The 27,863-nt window shown below is 39.0% G+C and overlaps 1 protein-coding gene across 2 annotated transcripts in view; it reads left to right on the top strand.

The window, feature by feature from the left end:
* Nucleotides 1-27,863, top strand: part of LDLRAD4 (low density lipoprotein receptor class A domain containing 4) — a 286,905-nt gene that overhangs the window by 25,508 nt on the left and 233,534 nt on the right. Inside the window, exon 2 of one of the 2 annotated variants that reach the window (XM_071456688.1) lies at nucleotides 17,984-18,108. The exons of the other annotated variant lie outside the window; for it this stretch is intronic. The gene's annotated coding sequence lies outside the window, so the exon portion shown is untranslated. The remainder of the gene's footprint in view (nucleotides 1-17,983; nucleotides 18,109-27,863) is intronic. 2 annotated transcript variants of the gene reach the window in all.

Genomic DNA, 27,863 nt, shown 5'->3' with positions numbered 1-27,863 from the left:
GTAATATTCTTCTGATTGCTCATTTTTCATGGATTTTTCATAGATTTACTGTTCTGTGTTGGACATCTGGAATTATTTTCCAAGTTATTTTGTAAATCTTGGTTTAGAAGTTTCCTTTTTTGATAATATCAATAAGTTTTAGTACTTTTTTTCCCTAGCTTGAAAAGTGTAATGAAAATATTTTATCTCAGTGAGAAAATAAAGTGTATTTGGACAAAGATTAAATAAAAAGATAACCTTGAGGATATGTGGTATGAGATAGAGCTTGAAGAAAAATAAATACAAATGATCAAGTTTGTTGTGCTTATCCCAAAATACTTGATTTGGTCTGTATGCACTTAGCCTCTTCTCTTTTTTTTTTTTTTTAAAGCTTTTGGAATAATCAAGTTGCAGCCTAAAACTCTTCTAATACAAAGGAAGCTGAGCTTTAAACTGTTCCTTATCTTCTAACATCTATTATTTAAAGCAATTTTTAGTGTGATTTTTGGTATAAGAACTCTTCCTTGACTGAACTGTTTGTCACACTGATCTTTCTGAACAAACTGAATCTAATTTTACTTGATATAAACCTAGAAAGAGTAAATAATTACCTGTACATGCCTTGCATCTCCCAGCACTCAGTTCTGGAAACAACAGAAATATTTTGTTGAAAATCCTTTGAAATTTAGGCTTTCTGTTCAAAGATCAGCTGCAAGGGATGCATCCAGGCAGGATGGGAGAACTAGCAGAGGGGCCAGATTGCATGGTCAGTTCAGGATCTCCATCAGTTCTGGTACTTTAATTTTTGGGAAACATAGGATCATTTATAACATCACTGAAGTGAAAATGTGAATTGTTTAAAATATAATAGCTATCTTTTTGAAATTGCAGTTAATTGGAAAACTCTGTGTGCGTTTATCCACATAATAGATGTACTCTACTCTGCTCTTGTGAGACCCCACCTGCAGTACTGGGTTCAGCCTTGGGGTCCCCAGCATAAGAACATGGAGCTGTTGGAGTGAGTCCGGAGCACCATGAGGATGCTCAGAGGGCTGGAGCTCCTCTCTTGTGGAGACAGGCTGAGAGAGAACAGCTGGGGCTGTTCCACCTGGAGAAGAGAAGGCTTCAGGAAGGCCTTAGAGCTGCCCTCCAGTACTTGAAGGGGGCCTGCAAGAGAGCTGGAGCCCTCTCCATTTTGCAAGGGTCTCTAGTGACAGGACAAGGGGGAATGGCTTTCAATGGAAGGAGGGACAGTTTAGATCAGATCTAAGAAAGAAGTTTTTTACTTCTGAGAGTGGTAAAGCACTGGCAGAGATTGCTAAAAGAGGGTAGTGGATGCTCCAGCCCTTAAAACATCTAAGGTCAGGTTGGATGGGATTCTGAATAACCTGATCAGGCTGAAGATGTCCCTGCCCATGGCAGGGGAATGGGACCAGGTGACCTCTAAAGGTCCCCTCCAATGCAAGCTACTGTATGAGCCTATGATATATCCTTATATCATAAAAGCTGCTCCTTACTTTTGGCTTGGATAAACACATTTCTGTCAGATTGATGGAAAAATTGTATATTTAACTGTTCACTAGGTGCAAATTTTAAAATACATTTTCTGATAATCAAGTGTATTTTTGGTAGTGTTTATATGCTGTCACAGAAGTCTATTCCCATATTTTCGGTAGCTGTTATCAAATGTTTGAGATTGATATGCCAGAGAAGGTGGCGAGGGTGCCATAGAGAAAAATAAACTTGTGATGAAGTATCTGTGCTGGGTGGTTAGAATTTCATTTAAACTTGGTAAAATTTGGGAAATGTGCACATCTTGTCTAGTGATGTGGGAGAACAAACAAATAAATTTCCAGTTATCCTTAAGGCAGATCCTCAGCTGTTGTAAACTATCACAAAGCAAATTATGTTAATAGAGATTTGATTATATTTCTCTGACTAGTTGAAAATCAGAGATGCTGCTGTGGTGTCTGTTGGATTTGACCCTTTTTTATTAAGGGATTCTTGTTGTTTAAAAACTGGTAAATGAGTTCCAGATGAGCCTGTCCTCTTTCTGAAGTAGTGATTCTCACTTTACTTCTACCCTTTCTATACCCTATATAGAACTAAAACTTTTCTTCCTGTTGTTTTTCCCATTGGCTCCATCAGCATTCTTTCAGGTCACACTCAGCTGACTTAGTACAGAATTACTGCTCAAGGTCCAAAAAAAGAGAGGAACGCTTCTCTGTAGAAGAGAAATAAAGAACAAAATATCAATCTGACAAATTTAGAAAAAGGATGCATTTTATTTGTTATGAAAACATTAGAGGCTATGTATAAATGTGTAACTGTTTTTTTAAGGATACTTAATGTTGTTATTTACATTTTGATTTATTTTTCAAATTTTTATGTCCAGGGAATTTGAGACAGCTTCTACATGGTTAAAATAGTCTAGACTGTAGCTAAGACACCATAGATTAGTACTAACTAAAGATTCAGTTGTGGGTGCTCATGTAGGTGACCTTATTGTTGTCAGTGCTTTTGGATTGCAAATGGCTAATTTTGACTTCTGCTTAATGTCATTTGCCGTTACCTTATTCCTAGAGAACGATGAAATTATAATTTTGAAATATTCTTCTAAACAGTGTTAAATTCAGGAGTTAGAAGAAGCAAAGAGAAGTACTGTATTACAGTAATTCTCAATAAAAATTGATTCGGAACAAAGCCATCCTTAATGGTAAGTGTCATTTGAAGATGACCTGTGATTACAACCCACAGTTTTGCTGTCATTTAAGCTGGAGGGGACATGTGTTACTGCCTTGCTCAATTGATGAGATTGGATGGATGATTGAATGATGAGACTGCAAGCCAGGTCTTTAGCTTGTCAACTCATGCCTAATTCACAGTGACAGTGTGCATGGAAGGCAAGTGTCTGTATCCTGTCATATTTAAGCTTCTAGTTACAGCCTTCATTCTGTTTAATGCTGTGGTTTCTCCAAAACAGACCAGAGAAGGAAAAGATGGCTAGGGACAGAAATTGGCAATTTTTGTATATGATGCTTGCTTCTTTTTTTTTTCCCCTCCATTTCCTTATTTCAGTGTTACCATGTAGAAATTACATATTAAGGAAGTGTTATCCATTAGCAGAAATATTTAGCTGTCTGGAAAAACAGTCTGTGTTTTTATAAAATACGTTTTCAGTTCACTGCCTTCATTTGCAGTTTCCAAAGCTTTTTGAATCTGCTATTTTCCCTTTTTCTTGGGATTTTCACATTTCTTCTGTTCTTGCCCCTTCTCCCTCACTTGATTCTCCATGTCATAGATGTTTCTGTCACTGGGAGTTGTGTTGTGTAACATCAACAGTTAAATTATCATAATCAGTCCTAACTACTGACTAAATTGCAAGCAGTTCTGTATACTAAAGCTGCTGAAATCTGTCTAGTAACTTCTGTTTCCTTATTGTATTGTAATGATTTTACCCCTGCTGCTTAGCAGAAGCCTGGTGACAGGAAAAGGAAAGTAGCTGTCTGGACCTGTTTGTTAAATGAACATCAAAATAATGCAAGTTGTTAAATGAACATCAGAAAAAACAAACGTGAAAATGATGTGATAAGAGAAAATAAATGGAACTCTGATCTTCTAGAAGCTGGTATCCTTTTAAGATCTATGGTTTAGATTTTTATAAGATACTGAAAAACTCAGATACGGTTACCAGTGAATCACTTTTCGTGTTTAGGTGTTTTTAAAAGTGGAGCTCTTTTGAGACGAAGCCAGTTATGAGAAGACACTCTATGTACATAAAACTATTTCTTTTCAACCATGTGGTCTGATTCCCTCTATTCCTGGTGATTGTGACACCCTCATTGGCACAGGTGACTCTGTTGAGTTGGTTCACTCACTGTCTGTCAGTCAAATGCAGTTACCATTCCCCCAGCAGTCAGTGGCAATGGGTGGTAAGTTTTTCCTGTGATAGCACCTGCTGTGAGGCAAATATTAGAAGACAGTGTAAATGGTGTGCCATTAGCTGAATCTGAGCCCTAACAAGTGGAGCAGGTACTGCCTGTGCAGATGCTGTGTCCGTGTCTCAGGGCAGAGATTGATCCAGGAGCATGCACGGTGCAAAGTGCCCAGCGCAGCCAGCTGGGGACTCGGGGCCCTCGCAGCCTCAGTCTGGCTGTAATTCATTAGGCTGGTCCCACAGTTCTGTTTTGCAGGGTGTGTTATGTAAACCATGTATATTATTGGTTCTTTAGATTATTTGTGTTTTCTCCAGCTGGATGAGTAAGTATTATGCGGAAGATTTGGGAGCTTGCATAAGCTGCAGAACTTAGAAACGTGGTGAAGTATCGTGACATAGTGGATGGGGTTGTCACAGCACACTGCGCTCTCTGCGCCTGAAACTGTCTTAATGCAGCTACAAAGGGGAAGATTAGGCACAGAATTAGTAAATTCCTTTTATTTTACTTTTTTAGTAGACTGTGTAATTTTTCTTCTCTGTCTCAAAGAGGAGTTCAGCTCTGGATGCAACTGTAAATAAATGTTCCTTTCTTCCTTGGAGGGTGGAAGTTGCAATGTGTGACGCATGACAGTCGCCACTAAGTCACACGTGGCATTCTACATGCATGTGTAGTATTACCTATATACTGAATACCATAACCAAAATCATTTGAGACATAAGGAGGTATGAATACACCTTTGATGTTTTAAAGGGATGCATGGAGTCAAATTAGGACACACACTGTCAAAATTTTAGAAATGTGAACAGTTAAAATGATTGTGTTCGCATTCAGCTTGTTTCACTACAGATTAATAAAATGTACAAGTCATGAGATGGTGCTGTGACAGCCTTATTGGAGAAGGTGTCTGGGAGCAGAGTAGGACGAAGCATACAATATATGTGATGTACTATGCAGGATATTGGTAATACAAGCATATCAAATAATTGAGATAGTATGTCAAGTGTAATAGGAGTACATTTTTTATGTGTTGAGATACAATTGTATTAAAAATTTGCATAATAGGTGCATGTGGGAAAAATCTAGTGTTACTGCAGACAGTTTGACAAGTATATATATATTTTTTTTCCCCCAATTTTCTTTAAAAGTATTTTTGGTTGAGCATTTTGCTTTCTTTGCTTTTGCCTTTTTATTTAGCAATATTTAGTTAGAAATGTACAATGCACATGTGAAATGATTTGTTGTCAGCGTTTCCATCCCTGAATACATTGCCTGGCTCTTGGACATATTCTGAGTTCCTTTTGGTAAAGTTGGTTGGTTTTAGGAGGCGTTCAAAGCACAAACTCCTACACACCTACAGAGAGGACTCTTGAAAGAAAAACTTGCTAAGTCATAGAATCATAAAATGGTTTGGGTTGGAAAGGATCTTGACGATCACCTAGTTCCGACCCCCCTGCTTTGGGCAGGGATGCCTGTTGCTAGACCAGGTTGCTCAAAATCCCATCCAGCCTGGTCAAGACACAGGAGAATGTGATTCTCATCAGGGCTGGCCTCAGTCTATAGAGCTGAGACCATTGTTTCTGAAATAATTTGGGACTTTTTGGGGTGGATTTACCCTGGCTGGATTCCAGGTGCTCACAAAGCTGCTGTACAACTCCCCTCCTTGGCTGGAGAGGGGAGAGAAAATATGATGAAAGGCTCATGGGTTGAGATAAAAGTGATGGAGTGAGATGATTCAGCAACTACCCTCATGGGCAGAACAGACCTGACTTGGGGGAGGTAAGTAATTCATTACAAATCAAATTAGAGAAAGATAATGAGAAATAAAAACTGAATCTTTCACCCTTACCCCTCCCTTTTTCTAGGGTCAACTTCACTCCTGTATTTTCTACCTCCTCCTCCTCCTCAGTGGCACAGGAGAAGATGGAATAGGGGTTGTGGTCCATTCAAGGCATGTTGTCTCTGCTGCGCCTTCCTCCTCAGGGAGGACTCCTCCTCACACTCTTCCGTGCCTCCAGTGCAGGCTCCTCTGTCCATGGATTGACAGATCCTGCCAGGAGCCTTCTCCAGAGTGGGCTTCCCACAACTTCCCTTAGTCTTTTGGGCATCCACATGCTCTGAGCTGAGGTTCCTCTATAGATTGCAGGTGGCTCTTGCTCCACTGTGGTCCTCCATGGGCTGCAGGGACACAGCTCCCTCGCCGTGGTCTGCACCACAGGCTGCTGGCTTGTCCCAGCTCCTGTGCCTTGAGCACCTCCTGCCCCTCCTTCTTCACTGACCTCGGTATCTGCAGGGATGCTTCTCTCACAAGTTCTCACTCCTCACTCTGGCTGAAATTGCAGAGTTTCCCCCCTTCTTTACTACACCACTGCAAAGGTGCTACACCATCACTGCTGAGTTTGGCCCTGGCCAGTGGTGGGTCTGACCTGGAGCCAGCTGGCATTGGCTCTGTCAGACACAGGGGAAGCTTCTGGCAGCTTCTCAGAGGAACCTCCCCTGTAGCTCCTCTGCTACCAAAATCTTGCCACAGAAACCCAAACAGACCTTAAAAAACATCAGTAGCTTTAAGCCTAATTGGGAACAGGATCATAAACTGGTTGGAGAAGAGATTCAGTTTGTGTGTAAAGATACCTTAATTGATATTCTTCATGCCTACTTTAGTAAGGATTAAATAGTTGCCTGTTTGAAAATCAGTAGTGACTTGATACATTTGTTTTCTGTGCTTGTATAAGACAACACTGGAGTTACTTGTTGCATTATCACTATTCTAAGCAAGCATAATTCACACAGTGTACTTGACAGATCTAGAAAGTTTGAGAATTTTATGTAATCCATCTAGAGTACTGGTATATTTGTGAAGCAGGAGTATTTTTGGCCATCTGTGCATTTCTTTCAATGTGCATTTTGTTTGTAGAGCAGTGGGCCAGAAAAAAAGGAATCTCAGAAAATTGATATCCAGAAGTGTCTATTAATTTCCATAATTTTTGGGTGTATAAACCACTCTGCAATTCTGGAGGCATTTATTAGCTGTTTGAAACAATTTGTTATATAAATTTACATTTTGGAAAACAAAACCCATGCTTTGCTTAGTGTGACGTCTCTTACAAGTCAGAAAACCTAATCTTCCTTCCTGTGAGCTTGTCTACCTGGTTTGGTTTCTAAATGTTAATATCCAGTGCCTTGGTACCCTTTTAGAAATAACAGACAAGACTTCAAGGTGATAGGCAGTCCCTTTTAGCTGACAAATGAATGCATTTCTCCCTGTCCTGTCCACAGAAGATTGCTTTTGCCCATCAGGTTCAGATCTAGTGCTGCAGTGCATTCAGGTGGGCCAGAAAGGTGATACAAGGATTTGCTTCCCATTTTCTTTGCAGTGACAATGTAAAGCACTGGTTGGACTGGTCAAACCTATTCAGTCAGGACAACCTCTGTCCTGTAGGTCTCTCATGCAGCCTGCTCTTATCCCTCTGTCTGTCCCATCCTGATTCTTTCATACTTCCTTGCAGGGTTCATTTCCTAGCTTAAAAATCAAGTGCTGTGTCTTTTAATCTCTTCAATCTCTTTTCTGTTCTTGTTTCATGGATGAGCTTAGCACTATTTTCTACAGATGCAATTAGCCCTGTTGCAGCCTCCCCCTTTGGTCACTTGGCCGCTCACTTTCTGCATTCAAAAGAGTCACCTCCGATCTTCTCTTGCAGAAACCCTGCCACAATTGCTGCAATCCATGGCTGCCTGAGTTCTTGTTAACACAATGCATCACAGTTTTAAATTGTGCCCATATATTTGAGGTACAGATATTTTTGTCTGCAACTCAAAAGTCTCTAAAGGGTAGTGAAGCAGCTTTCCAAGCAAAGCCAGCAACAAAACTTGACTGGATGATCCTGCTACATAAAGCAATTGGTCTATCTGCAAAGTCCCACACAAGTTTGAAGGCAAAGGGTATTTCCTGCTTAGTCTCCTAGTGAAAATATGAATTTTATAGTGAGGTTGCTTTTTTTGTCACGTATTTACCAAGATAACACAACTGTTTGACATTTATGTGAAGTATTTAATTAACAGATGTTTTTAGTTGAGAACATTTTAAAATTGCATAGATAGGTTGCAGGTGAAAGCTCTGGTGAGTGAAATGCATTATCAGTTTGCTCTGCAAATCTATGTCTGAAATTCTAAATTTTAAATGTGTTTTAAGGATGAATCAAGAAGGAAGATCCTTTTTGGTTGCCTGGAACAGCCTCCCCATTCTTCTGCACCTGGACTCTTCTCATCATTTTCTTCCTCACTGCCATTTCTTTTTTGGCCCCACTGTTTGAGGGTGGTTTGTTTTTCTCTCAAGTTGTGCTGTAAGTGCTTTGTGGTGTACCCTCTTCTGTTTCTCCATAGCTTCCTACATGTTCTCCATACACTCCTCTCCTTCCTCTGCTGGGGTATTCTCGTGGCAGCTCCCACTCATCACAGCTGCTGCCATTTTCCCCCATGTACTGTGGGGAAAAGCTGGAAGATAGAAGTTTCAGGACTACCCATGGAGCTTGCACATTTTGGTCTCATACATACGACGGATGAGGTTTGAGTTCAAGATCAGAGGCAGGGGCCTCTTGTGCTTGAGGTGAAAGACCAGGGGTTTGTTGCATGCAGAACAGTGCATCCCACGTGGACTCTCACACCCAGCTGGCTGCCCTGGAGTCTGTGGTGGAGTTGTGGATGCCAGGGTCCTTTTATTGTGCTTTGGGGAATAATGGGCCTGGTCACTGGTGATGGAGGGCACTGGCCAGCACATCTGGCACTCATTCTGAAAGAGCCATTGTAGGGGCACGGACGCGGGCTTGCCTTGGTTGTACTGCGTCTGTATTGTGGTCTGATGTGTGGAATGACCCAGTGCAACTGCTGTTTTGGCATGTGTAGAGCACAGGATGGAAAGTTCTGCTTCCCAGGGAGGCAGATGTGTGCGTTCTAGGTTGTGTGGAAGTCTCAGTCTTCGCGGAGAGAGGAGGGCCTGGAAATCTTGGAGCCCTAGTCCAACTTGCAGTTCCTCTCTACGAGGAAATTCACTTTGTTAAGAAAGGTTTCTCTTACACAGTTTGAGCTTTTCCCTGGCATATGGGTAGGTAGGAAGAGTTTGCCAAATGTGTTATAGTTACATAAAACATGCAACATCTGACGGATACGAAAAGGGTTATAATAAATGATTCCTTTACACTCCCTCTTCAAAAGAGCTAAACAGAATGGCAATACAAAGCCCATCAGATTTTCTTTCCCATTTATAATGTTTTTTGTGTTAGTGTGGAAATTCTCTCAGTGAGCATGGGCTAACAATGGCTAAATCTATTTGAGAGCTTTCTGTTAGGCACGTACTGCACTGTTCCAAATTGCAGTGTTCATTCTGGTTTTATTTGCTATTGCTATTAATACCTGTGTATATGTGGGAGGTTATTTCCCAAATCTCATCTCCATTTCCAGACCTGCATCTGCTATGACCCAGAGATATGAGAGGCTGCTTGAAGTTCTTAGATTTTTTTTGTCTCCTTTCTCCCCTCTCTGTCATTCCCATGTTTAAAGCTGTACTAGTTTTCTGAAGGATAAACTGAAGTTAAAAAAAGAAGCAGAGTTGTATTTAGGAGCTAGGGATTATTTTGCTTTGCTGGAAATATTTAGCCAAGTTGGTGGTTTGGAAATATTTTCATGAGAACTGCTGAGCTAAAAGTTACCGAGACAAAATTCCATAAAAACAACTGTGAACTCTAGTTTATAACAAAGTCATTGTTGGCAGCCTTCCGTTTAAAAACTTTCCATAGCTGCAAGAAAGACAGACTTATGGATCAAAGTGATCTGAATTTTTTTTGGCAATTAAAAAAGTTAATATTTGGATTTGAACTCCACTGTGACTAGTTCATTTCCATTCATTTTTTACTCTGTATCCTTAATAAGAATGACACCAAGGAACAGAGGATGGGAAGAGACACTTTTTTTTATTTAAAATTGGTTCCACAGGATGGAAATTTGGCAACAGACATGGAAACTAAGCAAATCTATTTAGAGAGCTCTCTGCCTCTCTGTATAATGAAACCAACAAAAAAACTCAAATAGAGATTTTAATGATGAAGCCACAGTTTGTTGAAATTTTCCATTGTGCTGTTTTCTTGGTCTTTTTAGCTTGATGACAACATAGTTATTTGGTATGAGATGTAATGTAAATTGAGGGTGCCAGCACTCACCTTGTGTCTTGTGCTCTTCAGAGCTTCTGGCCACTCTTCACACTAATAAGCCAGGTACAAAGAGTCTGGAATTGGTGATATCAAAGAGGCTGAGGGTGCCACAAATAGTCCTAGGATAAATGTTAGGAGAGAACTTTGATGAGAGGAGTCACTGCAGGTTTCAGACAATCATTCAAGGGCTGGGCTGTGGCTACTGTTAATGTGCAGGAACACATGGGAGCAAGTGAAATCAGTTTCCTATGGCTAACTCCTACAAATCATAGTCGTATCTTTTCAGAATTCAGGTGCCCTTTGTGGTAGGCTGGTAGGAAACAGCCAGGTTAGGAGGCTGGAAAGACATTATTCCCTGCACCATTAACTTAATGGTCAGCAAAAATGAGCCACTAGGGGGATGAATATTAATAAATTAATCTAGTAAAGAATAGTAGCAATTTGCTTAAGATCAAGGAGAAAACTTGGGGGAAGCTGTAATTTGCTGACTCAAAAAATTTTCTGTTGCTATGCAGTTGCTGGCACTCCCACACAGCTGGCAGACAGCAGAAAAATATTTAATTTTTTTTTTAAAAATATTTGCTTTCTTTTTGATCCTCAGGTTAAAAATTATTAGAAGATTTAATAAAGTCTTGTCTTTGTGGAAGAGTTACAAGAGGAGAAATTGCTGTTGTTTTGCTTGTGCTACTTCTTACTTACGGCTGTATGTAAAGGAAGGAGGTGTTACTTTATATTCCCTGGATATTTGGGTTTAAAATATGCAAACACTTAGGGGTTTTTTTTTAATCAAATGGCAGAAAATGACATTACTTTTTCCCCTACATCTTGTCTGCAAAAATGTAGAATTTGTCAATAACAAGGATACTATCTACTTCATAATGCAGTATTTACAGACGTGTTACCAAGATGAATACAAGCTCTCTGGGAAGAGTCAGTAGAAGATGGGAGGAATAAGGTAGGAATAAGTGGTTCTCAGTCACCAGAGTAATTGGACTGGTTGGTGCATTCAGCCCATAAATTGTACACTGGAAAGGACCTTGTTGATGAAGTGAGAAAGCGTGCTGATGATAGTAACTTGCTCATAGTAGTAAGGTTGAAGTGGACCATGAAGAACTGGAGGACTGACTGACATGGCTGAGTAGTGGAAAGGCAGGTAAAATTCAGTGTGGATAAAGTGGTCTACATAGGGGAAAAATAATGGTGAGTTTTGAGCTGTTGCCATGTGTGAGTCAGTTACCAGGTAATGATAAACAGCAGTGTAAAACCAGAGCTCACTACTCTGCACTGATCAGAAAAGCAAATCAAATACTAGGAAATATTAATAAAGGAATAGAGAATTAAAGAGATGGCATCCTTTTTGCCACTTTGTATGTTCATGGCTCACCAGCATCTTGCATCATGTGCAGTTCAGGTCCCTCAGCTCAGAAACAATATAACAGGATGAGAAAATGTTGGGAAAAGCAGCATTTTTAAGAGATATGGAACGGCTTATGTCCACAGGAAACAGGGATTTTTTTGTCCTGAGAAGAAGACACATTGGAAGATATTCTTGAGATCTTCAATGTGGTGAGTGGGGAGAGAGTACACAGGTTTAATTGTTCACTGTCTCTGCCAACATGAGTCTTAGAGGAGGCATCAAGTAAATTGTAAGCAAACAGAAGTGGGTCTTCTAAAAACACTGTGCCAAAGAATATTGCATTTATTGAAGTTTTCCATTTATTATTTATAAGTATTTCCATTTATTATTATTCCATTTTAAGGTTATTTCATAACCTTATGTAAAGGTTCAAAAAATAGTTTTCCCCTTGTAATTGTATGTGTGATGTAATGGGTAGGTGCACTTTGAAATATTAGTGTCTTCTCTACTCTTTTGCATTTTTGTGTATCCCTGTATTTCCCAGAGTGCCTAACTATCACCAGCCTATAAGAAAAAATGAGATACAGTCATTTAGCACAATTCAACGGCCTTCCTAGATATCTAAAATTATTGAAACCTATTTTTTTTATGTGTGGAGAAGTGTTTTTGGGTTTTCTTATTCAAGTGTCTGAGCTTTCTCAATTACTTAATAGGATACAGTACCTTTACTTGGATTTTAAAAAGGAGACTAGATTTAGTTTGTAATAAATGTCTCCACCATTCCCTTTGGCCCTAGAAAATAACACACTTGACATGTTTGAGAACTTCAATTGTGCACATAGGAGAAATACTCTAAATTGTAGAGGTGTGGGTTAGTTGGCCGTCCTGGATTCTCACTAAGGCATTGTGCCTCTTTAGGCATACATGTTATCAGTAAAGAAGGCAAAATTGTCCTTTATACCTGAAACGTGGTAGGTTCTTTCCCATAGCCAGCTTCTGAAATGGTCCTTCTTTAAAGTTTGGTGTAATACTGCAGTTGTTCATGCAAAGAAACCAGAGGAATAATGACAATACCAACTGCTTTTATCTGCACCTTCCTGCGTCAGGTAGGCTCAGTTTCCTTCTTCCCAGAGTCACTCAGCTCATAGCAGCAAACATTATATTCATGTTCTAAGTGCATGCACTCACACATCTTTTGTGCAAGTCCCACGTGCTTTATGCCGTCATCCCTCTCCTCCCAGTGCCTGCACTGGATCCTGAACCTTCACTTGAGATGTTCACAGTCAGCCTTGGCAGCCTCCCTTGGCAGGGAACCATGGGCTGGCCTCTGCTGCTTGGGCTGTCACATCCTTGCTCCTTGTACTATATCTGTTCTGGGGATTTCCGTTTCCAGGACCAGCTGGAGAGCTTGGGTGTGCATGCATGAGCCTCCCCTGCTCACTGAACCCTGACAAGGGATGGGTGGTTTTACCTATCAGTTCTCCTCACAGCACTAGGAGGCCTTAATTAGTTTCTGCTGTGATGGATGCTTTCTCTTTTAGGAGAACTGTGGTGATGTCTGTGAAAAGGGCCAGTTCCCCTTTTGGTTGTGCAGTGGCTGGTGTGATACTTGTGTGTGATGGACTGGTGTTTAACACTTTGCTTCTGTAATGAGAGACAGATCTGAGGATGGTCTTGAACACAGTTGCAGAGAAAGCACAGATATCAAAGTTTAATGGGAACCCAGGTTTCCTGATGGTAACTTGTTGTGCTAACAGCAGATTCATTTGTTTCCTAATTAATCAGAAGGAGTGTTCTTTTTATTTCAGCCATCTGGTGGAGAGCATGTTGTTTAGCTTCTTGCTACTGCAAATTGGAGCTACACAGGAAAAAGGATGTTTCAACTTCTGTTTTTGGCTTGTTTTTCAAGGTTGAGTCAGTATAGTGCACGTTAAAACATACTGTAATCAGTTGCAAAGTTCATTTCTCAAGGACTGCAAAAATTTAACTAAAATTGTCCTTCCTGAAAAGACAGGGTGGTGATATTGATGATTAATTGCCTTTATTACTTGTTTTATTCCACACAATCAGTTGTTCAGACAAAAGCAAAATTTCCTTAGTGAGCTGCAGGACTATTCTAGGATACCCAATTTGTTACTATTTCATAGAGAACATTCAATGTCGCTTTTACATTTCTTCTTTGGATTAATGTCAAAAGCATATTGCCTGTCAAACAATTTGTCGTTGAGTGTGCCATTAGCTTACTAACTCCTCACAAGGATTTTAAAACATTGCATTTTTTTTCCCTCCAGAAGTCCCCTTAGCGCAGCCTTTCTTTGGAAGCTATATTGTTCTTGTGGAATATTTTCTGAGGAGCAGTCTGTCCCTATGTGATGTTTACTGTATTTTTGCCTTGCAGCCAGCAGATTTTAGTACAAACTTGCCTGGGGGTGGCCTTGTCCTATTTTCCTCTTAGATGGTTCTGGCATTTATAGAGCTTGGGAGATCGTGCTTCTGAATTTTCCAGTCTGAAGAGCCCGAGCCAAAACAGCAGGGGAGATAGCAAACCTGTACGTTGTTTGGCTCACGGCAGCTGGGCCTGTTTTTCCTTTGACCTGAAGCAATGGCAGCTTTTCTTGGGTTTTGTGTGGAGGAGGGGGAAGTGAGGAAGAGGAAAGCTATGTGAGTAAAACTGCTTTATCTCTGTGATTGGAAAAAGCAAGGCTTACCTCTGCCTCAACAATGCCTCTTTTTGCACCCCTAGCAAAGGTAACTCTGAACTGCTTTCACATGGCACATGGAGATTGTCTTTCTTCAAGTTAGTTTATGAGTATTGATTATTCATAAGAAAAGAGAATGTGTATTGTTTTAATATTGCATTAACATTTTTGAAAAGCAAACTCTTTTTATGTTGCAGTACCATAGCCCTTGCAGAACGGACTTTATGTTAGAGGACTGGCTGCTTGGCAGTTTTTAGAGACATTTCATAGCTTCCCATCAACCTGCATTTTCTCCATTACTTCGTGGTCACTGAAATAAAATAGTCTTGCCAGAGTCTCCACTGGGGAGCAAATTGTGATGAATGATTGTGGGAATGTATGAAATACCCTGCAGATGGGTGGCTCAGAGGACATAACTACTCTTTGGGTTTGGCCTTGTGCTTGAAGAGCCCTTCTTGTCTTTAAACACTGTCTCTGAAGTCATACCCACTAAATGAGATTTCCTGTGGAAATAAATTTCAATGTTGCTGCCTTTGAGGTGTTGCAGTTTTGTGTTTTTCAGTAGATGTTTCAGTTAAGTTTTGCATTTACATAACAGAAACATTTAGTTGTGCCACAAGAGTGAATTTATTTCTAGAAGAATGGATTTGCATGTGGTTATTGGAATCCTGAACTTTTGAATTTCAGGAGACTTGAGAGTTCCCTAAAAAGTTTGTGAGAACAACGGAGAGATGAGGCTTAGTACATACTTGAAGTGGAACACAAAAGAAATCAGCCTGCATGTGCCAAGAATTTCCAAGGAACTTCTAGTGATTAAACCAAATTAAAAAACATCATATTTCCAAGGAGTGATAAGATTCCTGTTTGGATGTCTGCATTGGTGTGGGACAAATGGGTGATGGATCCTGAGCCTCCCCAAACCGAAAATAAAGGGGAAGAAAAATTTTAATCTTTGTCCAGGTTTCAGTGTTTTCTCCCTTTATGTTGCTCCATAGTTTTTCCTTACTGATATGTGTGGATCTCCACAATACTTGTTGAGAAGCTCAAGAGAAACTCTTGTTTCTGCTGTAGTTCTGGCAAGAGATGACAGTGCAGAAGCTGCATGGCTGCTCTTCCTGTGAGGAAGCTGTTGACTGGCTTCACAGTGCAAATTTTTTCCAGAATAAGAATTTTCTTAATTGGCAGCTTTGATGAATTTCCCTCCTCCCCTCTTGTCCCCATTTGCAACTTTCTGAGTTGGTCAGTCTTATGTGCAAATCATGTTTCATCCTGAAGGGAAGATTATTGCGACCTGTAGGTGGATGCAAGGAGGACATTAGGGCAGGTGCATGTTACCCTAAAGGTTTCTTGTTGGAATAAGGAGAGTTAGCAGAAAGTTGGTGCTGTAGAACCAGCCTCTCCAGTCTCTCTTGGCTCAACAGTGTGAATGCCTCAGGCTGTTGGAGTGGGCCAGGAAGGAGCTGAGCCTTTCAGAAAATATGCTGGCTTCAATATCATTAGGTGTGTTATGTAGGCAAGTAGTCCAGATTTGCCTAGCTGGTCTATATTTATTTTCCTCTCTTCTTTCCATTCAGCAAGTCCATGTTGCAGTAGGAGGCTCTCTTTCCTTGGTAGTCTAATTTGTTACCAACATCCTCACCTTTGCAAGTTTCACTCTTTGTGCATAAGGAAGCAGTTTGAATTAGATACATTAAAAAAAAATCATAATCCATTCTAAGGTGATAATTTACCTCATTTTCCTTTAATAATAACCTTTTTTCAGTAGTGGTTTTCTTTGTTTAACATGAACATTTTCTGCTTTTTGATGTGTTTTTTTCTACAAATCTTAGTGGGCTGTAGTGAATCCTTGTTTCAAGTATTCCCTCTTTTTCAATGATTGTCCAAATTCTGAAGGCAAAACACAAAGGTCAGTGTTCTCTCTTGGATTGCTCCTCATCTCACTTTTGTCACTAAATGTAATAATTCCTATAATTTGTCTTCTCATATTTAATATTTCTCCTGTTGCCCTTAGGAGTAGATTTCCTTTCCATGTTAATCTTACTCAGGGAGGCTGGATTAACGATTTACTAATTTCTTTCTTCTTTTAATGTTCTCAAGAATGTCCTCCTTAATATTAGGTAACAGATCTGGTGGATTTTTTGCTGGTATTAATTGCTGTGTGAGGAAGTGCCCTTGAAAGTCAGTTATGTAAATGAGCAGCCTTGAGCTGGCCATAAGAATGATGTTGGCTTGAGTTTTAATTTAATAATTGAGGAATTGGAACATAAAATGGTTCTTTAAATCTAAAATAGGATAGAGTAATATTCTTTATTAGACAAATTCTAATTGCATGGACTGTATCAGCAGTTTAACGTTTAGTTTCGGTGATCACTTTGCATGCAGGTGAGCACTTTAGATGGTCATTGTTGGATGGTTGCAATTAGGAAAAATTCTTGTATTCAGTTGCCTTAGCTATTTTTAGTTGAGTCTTCTGAAAGAAATAACTGGTTGTTGTGGCTTTAAAAAAACAGACTGAGTCTTTCTTGAAATATATTCTTATCATCTGCTTCTTTTTTTCCTTTATTAAGTTAGCGATCGTAAAAGTCGCTGTAAAAGTTTCTTGTATTTTTCCTGGAGATGTGTCATACTTGAATCCTTTGGCTTATTAAAAAGTCCCTGAGTTCTGGACAGTGGAAGGCACATACCTCATGTCTGTTTGAGTAAAGGTCATAATTTATTGTTATGCACAATATATGCAAAAACCAGTGGATGTGAAGTTATTTGCAAATACAGGCTTGGCAAACCTCCTCTGGAATTCGGAAAGGGTTTTCCAGCTCGACTTAGTCATTTTTTCCCAAATGTCTTGGCATAACTGATCACTCAGGAGTGACATATGGTAGAAACATGCTCTAAGGGACAAGTCTCCCGGATGGCGCACAGCACCACACAAGATAGACAGATGGTGGCTTATTCAACCTTGGAAAAAGTTTAATCCTACATATTGGCACGTCGGCCTGGGTACTGAGAGAGAGGCACACACATGCCTGTGAAATCTGAGGCAAAGCTTTTGTGAGTTTGCTTGCTGTCACTGAAAGAACTGGAAAGACTGAGCTGATACTATACCCAACGAGTATCTGCAAAATTATGGGCTCAATGTGCTCTCCAGAAAAAGTGATGTTCCTTAGGAAAGTGGAAACTCCAGAGGCAGCAGGACAATGCAGAGAATAAAATTTGGTGAACTTCTCACAGCTGTTTCCAGACTAAAACACGCTTATTCAACAAAGCTGCTGAGTACTTAATTTATTCCCCAATAGCTGTTGATTAATTGAAGTGTCTAATAAGAGAAAAGGATATTTTATGTTTTTCATAGCTTTAGTTCTGTTTCAAGAGTTGCTACTGGCTTTATGACTTGTGTTAGCACTACACATCAGAGAAACTGTAGCCTTTCTCTTCTGTAGGTTCTAAAACAAAGTTATAAATTCCCTGATGGTAATTTTAAATTTACAGCAGAATATGCAAAGAATTGCAAGTTGTTTTGTTGGGTTTTTTTTGGGTTTTTTTTTGGTTTTTTTTAAATACGGAGAGGAAATCACACCTTTCACTCTAATATCTTCATGTTTAAGACAGTGAAGAGAGAGAGACAGAATATTTAACATAGAAAAATAAATCTGCTTTGGCTTCTTTCTGGAAACCAAGTAGTGATTGTTTGATTGATTGATTGATTGAACTTCTGGAGTCAAGGCCATTATCTGTAAGGATTTTGAAAACACTGACCCATTGAAAAGATAAAGAATTGTCTACCAAACCTTTTCCCCCACTTTCTTTTTCTTGTAGATCACACTCAGTATTCACAACTAGAAGCAAGACTCTCCTGACTCTCTGGACTTCAAGGATATCGTTATGTTGTATTGGATGAGTTTAAACTAGACAAGACTTCTTTCTTAAACGCTTCAAGAAAGGTAAATGTAATTCAAACAAATCTTTTTCCAGTAAAGGAATTGTTAGGTCAAATTAATCCCATTCTAGTAACATTTCAACCATACTACACCAGAGAATCATCATCTTTTGGATACTTTGTGTAGTTACATACCCATATATATATTTCTATAGCTAAACCTTCTTGGTAATTTTTAGATGTTAAAAGATTTTGATTTGTCAGCCCTTGTATATTTTGTGGAAATGTACTGGTTTCAAGCAATTTCTAACCTGAAAGAGGTGGCGAAGGAAGAGGAAAGAGAAGAGAGATGCCTGCAGTAGCCAGCCTGTTTGTAATTACTTGTATGGATGGGGAAGGCCCAGTTAATGTTTCTGTTCTGCCTAATGAGTAAAATTACTTGAAAATGAGATCCTAGCTAGTGAACTATATAGTCAAATGACTGAAGCAGTACTGATTGACACATACACTTAAAATACGGTGTGGTTTGGGAGACCCAGAGGGAGCTGCAAAGAGAGAGACTAATTCAATAACCTGTTGTTTAGGATATGTATTGAAGAAGTAAGAGATGTCAAATCCTTACATTCAGCTGAGGGTGCTCTTGTGTAATACCAATATCTGCTAACTTTTGGCCTAGTATAAGCAAAGACTTGTTCTTCCTGTGGATATGAGTACCCATCAGGTATTTCTTTTCATCACCCTTTTCTTTCTTTTGCTGTGTGTCATTGTGAGAAATGCTGACCATAGGCAGCCAAGCCTGAGGGACCACAGAAATTGTTGCAGAACTACTGAGCCCTTTTTACTTTATCTTTTCCTATGTACTATAACTAATTACTATAGGTCTTAGTAAATAAAAATTTTAATAAGTCTATTTGGTGCCCAAGTGTAGTCAGAAAAATGTGACAGACATCAGTTTACTTTCTGTCTAGACCCTGCAAGAGTTTCTCACACATTTCACAGAAGCAGTGAGTATTTTGTGGCCCATCCAGCCCTCTGTGACAGTCCTGCCTCAGTGTCAGGAAGCATGCCTGTGGGCCTTACAAACATCATGTATTTGTGAGAGACAGAGCTGCAGTCTGATGAGATGATTAAAATTCTGCAGATCCACAGCTGACACCTTTTTGACCCAGATCTGAAGTTCAGACTTGGAAATACTTCAGTCCCTTGGAATTTTAGGTCATGCTTCATAGAATTGCTGTTTTCATAATTTATAGGCTAAGCGTGATGGTATCATTGTTGAGTTGCTGAGCGAATTTGTGTGTGTGAAGCAGCCATCTGCTGTCAGGGCTGAGTCTTGTATCTCCCTGGCCACTGACAGGGGAGGTCATTATACCATGTCAGATGGGAATGGTTTAAGGTAACAACATGGCTGTGTCCAAAACAAGTCACTTCTGCTTACTGGTAGTAATGACATTTGGAGGACTGAGGCAGAGGACGGGGAGTTTTAATAGAGGAATGGAGACTGTGAAGACAGAGATGTGAAGGGTTTGCATGTTTGAGAGGAACAAAGGCTGGCTTTTGTTAGCAGGGTTTTGAGTTATTTATGGAACCAGATGAGGAATAGAGAAACTGTCTGCACAGGAAAAAAGCAGACTTCAAGATCTGGAAGAGAAGCTGCATTGAGTTGTTAGGCCACTGACCTAAGAGCAGTAAGGAAGCAGATACAAATGCATGTGGTCTCATTTTATTTTGTCTAGACTTGCATACCTTGTACACTTCCCAAGTGGAGAGTGATTCGGTATTTTGGAACTCGTACAAAGCTTCTGCATGTTTTGCTTCATCCAGAGAATGTCCTGGAAACGCAACATACCCTCAAGGTTAGATCCTTGTGTTAAACTTGCTGTAACATTTGGGCAGGATGTGGGTTAGCACTAATGATGGGATCCTGTGCCATCTTGCTCTGCCAGGTCCTGTTTCTTTGGAGATGCAGTAATCAATACCAAAGAAAAGTAATGCAGAAACTAAGAAAATTATTTAGCAGGAAATAACTGATTCAAACCATTGGAGATCAAAGATGGTTGAGAAAAGCCAGACACAACTGTATGTGCAGCAGTGGGGATTTTACCATACTGGTTCCTGCAAATTGCTGCCAGGCTGTTGAGAGCTGAAGGTAAAGTTGAGCTGAAACATTAAAAATTAGGACTAAGACATCTTGCAGCACACCTCATGGAATACATTTAGGCTTTATTAGCTGCAGCTGATTCAAAAATGTACTCTCAACAGGTGTAGCCAAACAAGAGGAAGAAACAATTTAAAAATCCTCATTTATGCATTAATCCAGTGGTAAGAAAATGTGAAGTTGTAATTGTCTTCTATACTTCGCTCCTCCTTGTTGGGAGAATTTTTTTTAGATCTTCATTTCTAATTTAGTACTTAGTCTCCTTTTTCCTCCCCCTCCAAAAATCTCCTCACACCCTGATGGTTTAAAAATGATGCCATGCAGAATTGATGTAACTATGTGTAGGTTGTGATGTGCATTGGAGGTGTGATGTACCTCTCTTAAAATCTTAAAAGCAGGTAAAGCTGAAAATGGCTACATTCACTTTTATGCTGTCTATCCCTTTTGTTCTCTCTCCCTCCCCCTTCTGCTTGTGCTCACTTGCTCTCTCTTTAGTATAACACAGTTGAACAGCAGTGAAGTGTAAAATGTGCTTTTGCCAAGGTCAGTTTCTTGTGATTACTCGCCTGTGGCAACTTATGCCAGTTGCAACAGACTGAGTCTCAGCAGTCCACAAAGTCACACTGGTGCTTATGCAGAGGACACCCAGTGTAGGTTACAGTAACCAGAGTCTGGAATGGCTCACAATGCTGCTGAATTTTAGCTGCTTTATTTAACTCTTCCGATCTGGCTTGTGCTTCCTTCAGTGCTTTGGAGTCTGTGCCATGAAACACTGGGTTGTCCTGGTTCTCTGGAGACCCTTGAGGAGCATTTTGGGTAGATGAAATTCTTGTTGTTAGAGGTTGTTTCTTTTCTTATAGTGGATGGCTCAAATTTCAGAATTTCTCCTAAATGAAGAGAAGATAAAGCATCATGAACGCATGCATCTTCTACATTTTACCCATATTTTTTGGTATTGGCTTGCTTTTGGGTAAAGTTGTATCAAATACTGCCCCATTGACATTGACACAAGAGAAACTGTTTATCTGCATAGCAAGAAATACTATGGAAATTTTTAAGAGCTAGTTTTAAGCAAGAATTTAAAAGATGAGGAGACAATCTTAAATGTTGTGCATGCTCATAAGCATAGAATAATTTTTTTTAGAAGATAAAAATAATTTTCACTCTTGAGATAGGAGAATGAATGTGAGATTCCAGAACATTCACTTTAATAGATAAGATTTGTTGGATCCCATTTTGTTGTATACACTGGATTAGCTACCACCATGTGGAAATAAAGTTAAGGGACCTTTACTTTCATTCTCCTTCTCACATATGAGCAAACATATCCCTTCATGGAAAAATGTTGTATATAGAACAGAAAAGCTTGCACTTCCTGTATTGTTTATTTGTACTATCAGCAATATACAGGATTTTGTTTTCCTTCTGGAGATATTTACTTTTTGGAAGAAGTATTTATCTCCTGAGCTGTGTGATAGTGACTTTGGGGTTGCTTGTCTGTCAGTACTGACTAGTAGTGAGGCAGTAAATAATCTTGATGATCAACTGAAGGGCAAGACCTGAACTTTGGCAACCTGGATGAAGTTCAGAATTTCATAGCTTAAATTTTTTTATGCATTTGATTAATTTTGAAAATATATTTTGCTATATTCACTCTCATGTTTGCTTTGGAATGATTCCTGAGCCACAAGTAAAATAATGGCTCAGCAATTCAGTCTTGTCCTGTAAACACCCTTGCATAAAGCACACAGGAATATTCTTGTTGTGCTCAGTGAAACTCCCCACAAAACAAGGTGAAGTGCTTAATCCTGTATTTTCAGCTTAATTTTGCTTTCAGGCTTAGAAGGAGTGGTTTTCATCAAGGAATGTGTTGTTGCTTTTTTGCCTACACGGAGGACAGTTAAATTAGTGTTTTGTTTCAAGACTGACATCTGCTTTTATGGTTTTCATAATTTATATAATTCCATGGGTAATCCAGCCCCTTCCCTTTGCTTTTAATAACATTTGTATTGGCCCAGCTCTTATGGAAGAATATGCTTTAAGAGCTGTGTTCAAGACTTTGTGAAGATTGATCTGTCTACTCCCCTTTAAGCTGGAAATTCACGGTAGAAATGAGCAGCGTTTTTTGTGTGTGTGTGATGGGGTACAGAGGCCTGTAGTACTTGCAGTGATTAGTGTTGTCTTCTAATTGTTAGAGCAACAGTGGAAATTAGTGTTCCCCATAGGAGGAAATGGCTGTAACTAGAAGAAGCTGGTCTTCAGTCAGCTGAAAAATGAGCAAGTGGGTGTTCTTGGGTGAGGTAATACCCACCCAAAAAGTGCCATTGTCTGTGCTTACCAGAACCTGCCACATTAATTTCCTTCTATCTTAAGGAACTTGTGGATAGGAAAGAACTCTTCAGGCACCAAAGTTTTTTTTGGAACATTTCCAATGACGTAGGTCCCTGCAGTGGGCTGCTGCTGCATGCTCCGAGGATTTCCTCATCAGTATGTTCAGCACGAGCAGGCAGTTGACAATTGAGATGGAAGGAATCTTCACAAACCCCTGAACCCATTCAAATCTCCTTGCTGAGCTCCTAACTGATTTTTAAAAATTCATTAGAACTTCACTATTTCTCACATTCTCACCTCCTGGATTCTGGGTGATAACAGAAATGCATTGCTGCACACATTGAGGGTACATGTTGGGGGTGGGGGTTTGGACAAGTGACATTCTGAATTCCTTGAGATCTTGAAAGATTTGCAACCTAATTTTTCTTTTAACTCATGAGTAGAGATTTGAAAGCTTGTTAAGGGATTTGTTCATACACTTCCTACTAGTTTTAAAGGGAGTTCTTCAAGTCAGTGTCCTTGTAAGTTTAAAAACATTTACTGAGCTAAGACAGATGTGCTGGAAATAAACATTTAACATATGGATAGAATCTTACTTTTATAATGCTCTTGCATCTTGTGAGTGCCACAAGAGTTTTCCCTTCCTGAAGGCAATCACTAAACTCCTGTAGAAGTAGAGGAGTGCCTACCAACTCATTGCTTTATTAATTTTATTAGAAACAAACTGGGGAAATGAGCAGTGATTTTGTGTTGTGCAGCAAAACATTTCTAACATTTCTCTCTCTTTTTTTTTTTTTTAACTCAGTATTTCTCCTTCTTTTCTTGGCAACAGTAGCAGTATCTCATATCATAAATGTTCTGTTCACATTCCAGCGAGTATTTGAGGATTAGGAGCCAGGTAAAGAGAAGTCAATAAATTTAGATAGAGGAAAGATTATCAAGTTCCTTATAAAAGATGTTTATTCCAAATAAAGGTCTGTGTTAATCTGAGGGAGCAGTAACTCTGTAGCAGTTATCACACATATGTCCTTGGAAGATGAAGGAGAGATCAGTTGATAAATCATGGGGGTTTCATAATTTCCCCTTTTAATGGAAAGTTTTAATAAATGTCAGTTTTAAATTTCAGTTATGATAAGGCAGCATGATTCTTATAGTTTCTTTCATCAGATGGGCAAAATTCAGTGATTAGAATGTAGGATTAGGAGGCAGGGTCTCTGACAGTTTTTTACTTATGGCTTTGACACCTGAATCACTGCATGGACTAGGACAGTCTATAACATGACTTTAGCATCCCCAGGGGAAATACTGACTATAATTTCCTGCCTCACGGGTGCATATGAAGATTAACCTCATGGAATGAGTAAAGTATTTATTAATAGATGATAGTTATTGATATGTCACCTACTTGTTCATAGCAGTGACATTGCTAATATATTACTCCTGAGGGGAATGTAAATGAGCACATAAGCCAAAAGACATTCATTCAAGTAATTTTCATCATCCTATTGAAAAGCATGTGAATTCAGTAGTGGCTATGTTAGTACTTACTGTTTGGATGATTTAAAAATACTTAAAAAAATGCCATGAAATACAAAGGGAGAACTCAAGGTCGTGCTCACTTATTCTGTCTTCACATCACAGTGACTGGAGTGCCTTTGATAATCTTCCTTTAAAGGCCTGCTAGCTGACAGGACAGGGAAAGCAGCATACATTTATATGCAGCTACATTTTAGAAGTTTAGTCTTGTTGCATGTTTTCTGCTGTACAGGTATGATGTATGATTACATTGTGAAATGTCCGATAGCAGCGTGGCTTTTTAATTTTTTATTTCTCACATTTTTCATGGCTGAGGTTAAAGATAAATAAAATACTTTGCCAGTCTGTTTCCAGTGTCAGAGCTGTTGTTTGGACTGCCATGAGCATGTGGGAAAATGAATATTACTTTATATTTCTTTCAGTGGTCAGCTTGAAGGATGTGAGTGAACAGCAAGGTCATACTAGGTTTTGAATGAGGCTTTTTATGGATCCTTTTACTGTATTATTACCTCCTTAATGAAAAAGGCTCCCTGGTCTCTTTTTTTTTTTTTTTGTTGTTTCTTTATTGATCTAGAATTCTATATATATATTCTACTATACTTTAAATATTAAAAATATTCTTGTAATAAATGTCCTTTGGGCTTAAAATGGAATTACTGCACAAAGCCTCTGTTTTGGGTGTGGGCTGAAAGACATGAGATAAATATGTAGTGCAGAGGAGAGGGAATGCCCTTGAAAACCCAATTTGCTACAAAAGCTGTGGCCCAGAGGTAATTTTGACATAGTGCTTAGTGTCTGATCTGTTGTCTGAAAGTAGTGGTGGTGCTCCTTGTTCCTTTTGGTTCCTCTGCCATCATCTCATTGGACTCATCTCCTTTTTTTAGTGTTATAGTCTAGTTTGCCTAAATATTACATTTGAAAAAAAAGAAGGCGAATTAAGTGAATCTCATCTGCTTTGATAAACTTGATGCTGGCAATGGCCGAGTTGAGCCATAATTGGTGTTCTGTTGTGGTTTCAGTCAGAGAGGTCCCATTCCCTCTGCCCCAGTGGTGGACACAGAGCTTGTGCCCTGCAGCTGTGTAGAAGACAGCTCAGGAATGTGGCCCAGCACACTCAGTGTCCTCTGCAAGATTTCACTGCCTGCAGGAGCTGCTGAAGGTTACTGGTCGTGGCTTCAAACCCTTGTGGTGAACACACATAACAGAAATGTTCAGAATGAAAAGACTCACTGAATTTAATGTTATGTTTTTGTAATGAGAGTTTGAGTTTCTGTCTGATGTTACTGATGGAGCTTTTTCTCTCTCAAGAATTAAACCCAAATCAATGACTTATGAATCATACTTTGTGTCCCACTTACAGACTAGCTTTGACTCATCAGTGATTTTTCTTCTGGCATGATTTGGGGGGAATGCCATTTATTTTTTTCATATGTAGTTTTTAATAATTATTGACTGTGGGATAAAGATAGAGATGAAGGCAGTCCAGCTAAACACCTGATTTTATTTAGGTCTGTGCTTCTAAAGAGTCAAATCATACAGTAAAGTATTGTATGATTGCTCAAGAGAGATGGGGGACATGGTTTTCTGATCCTTCAGTGATAATATCAAAGAAGGGCAGTAATAAGTGAGGACTAAGAGCTCATTATTATGCTCATAATTTATTTGGCTTAATATTTTTCAGCTGTATTAGAAATTAAAAAAAAAAAAAGGCAATCTCATGTCTGGAAAGTATCTCCTGCAAATAAAGCCCAGAACACAGAGCTTCTGATTTCTAGATTTTCTTTAAGCTACTGATGATCTCATGATAATATGCATTTGTACACAAATTACACTGGTCATGTAACTTCTGCCATTCTTAACAGTACTTCTTTTATTGAATAATGTCATTTTAAGTGTTACATTCATCTTGTAATGCACAATACTTTCAGTGCTTGTTTTGTAGGAACTTGAAAAGCAAAACTCAACTTCTGTAGTGCTTTCCAAGTTTAAAAATTTATAATGATCTAGAATTAACACATTGAAACACTATAAGAATATTCTCTCTTATTAAGAGCAACCATATAGTTTTTTCTATATTAAACTGTTTATACTTGCTTTTTCCCTATAACCAGCATCTAACTACTCTTAATGTCTTTTGTAGAAGCTATAAAAGCTTTCAGTTAAGATTCTCAAAGCCTTTTGGTTTCATTTGCATGCATTTGTAAGCCTCAGTGGCTGGATTCTTACATACAAACAGTAAATTGTTTAATCCGTTCAATATTCTCTAATCTCTCCTCCTCACTATACATTAATTGTCAGAACTTGACTCGGGGGATTTGTTTCATGCAGGAAACCAAAATTATCTGGAAGATGCAGCTATACAAGGAATTCCCTTAAGAAATTACTAAGTATGTATTTTTCTGCTGTATATGAAGATTCAAAATCCCTATATTTACTGCATGCCCAATCAGTAGGTGCTTTATCCGTTAACTGAAGTGGAATTCTGAACTGAAATATCTTTAATTGATGATTTAAAAGTTGTTGGAGCAACTAGAGAAGACAGAAATGTGACAGATGTGTAAGATATCCACATGCACAGGCTGTGTATATATCATAGATAAGAAGCACATATTCCCTCTGCAGGTATGTGAGAATCCAGACTCTTCTCCTGCATCCTGTTGGCACACGGTCATTGATCTATGGGGAATGAAATCCATGTGGCTAAATCAGACTTCTTAAATTATTGGCATTAGTTTGAGCCAAGTATTTCTTTTGCATTACACAACGAATGGGAAAACTTTGGTGCCAAGGAAAGAACAGAACTGACTGGTAAATGTGACAGTAATATTTATTATGGGGCTTTTCACTGTAATCTTATCTGACATGACCAGCTCTTAATTGGAGGTAACTTTTTCCTCCTTTCAAACTGACCAAGCAGCCACCCTTAATACAATAAGTAAAGAAAAACTTGCTCTCAAATTCCCCATTTCTTTTCTCTGCTGGAGGCATCCAGTTTTGTTGATAATGATCTAATCTGTTGCATAACCAGAGAATACTGAGCCTGCTGCCATAGCCTGCTTCTTTCTTGGCACTGTTGGAAGGCTTCAAAGAGAGACTGTGTGTGTGAGGCGACTGCTCTACCAGCAAGAGCGAGGGGATCAAAGCCTACGTTTGGAAATGGAAAACAACAGAAAGAGAAGCAGTTACCACACAGTTGCAATCCTGAAACTGAAACCAGTCTCACAGGAATGAACTATTTTGAAGCTGAGGGTAATTTATTGGAAATTGTACAGAGCGGGAAAAGATCATGGATTTTTAAGGAAAATTCATCAGGATTTTATTTTGTAGTTTCTTGAAATTTTGAACAATTTATTATTCAAAAAATGGATGTATTGACAATTATATAAATTGATTTTGCATGATTTTATGCTGCATCACATTTTTTTCTTGGCTCTGCTAATGTCTTCAATGAGGAAGTTCTCAAATGAAATCAGTTGCAAGGATTCCTCCAAGAAAAAATGGCAAAGTTTCTGTCCTGGTTTCAGTTAGGGTAGAGAAATTCTTTGAAGGTTGGAGAGTTGTTTCAAGATTGTATTTAATGATCTTGGGAAAAATACAGTGGCCTGTGGTGTGGGTTTCTTTTTTTGGTTTGTTTTCAATTTAATAATAAATGGAAAGAATTTCTCTCCACATTATCCCCCAATGTTTTGGATGAAAATTCCTGATTGTTCAGGAGTTACCTAATTTATGAACATCTAATTTATTTTTCAGTGATATTAATAAATCAAGTTTATTATTCCTTGTATTTTAAGTAC

This window comes from Agelaius tricolor, unplaced genomic scaffold (assembly GCF_023055355.1).
Source record: "Agelaius tricolor isolate 1412-34295 unplaced genomic scaffold, bAgeTri1.0.p SCAF_2, whole genome shotgun sequence".
Classification (NCBI taxonomy): Eukaryota; Metazoa; Chordata; class Aves; order Passeriformes; family Icteridae; genus Agelaius; species Agelaius tricolor.
This window is presented reverse-complemented; position numbering and strand designations above follow the sequence as displayed.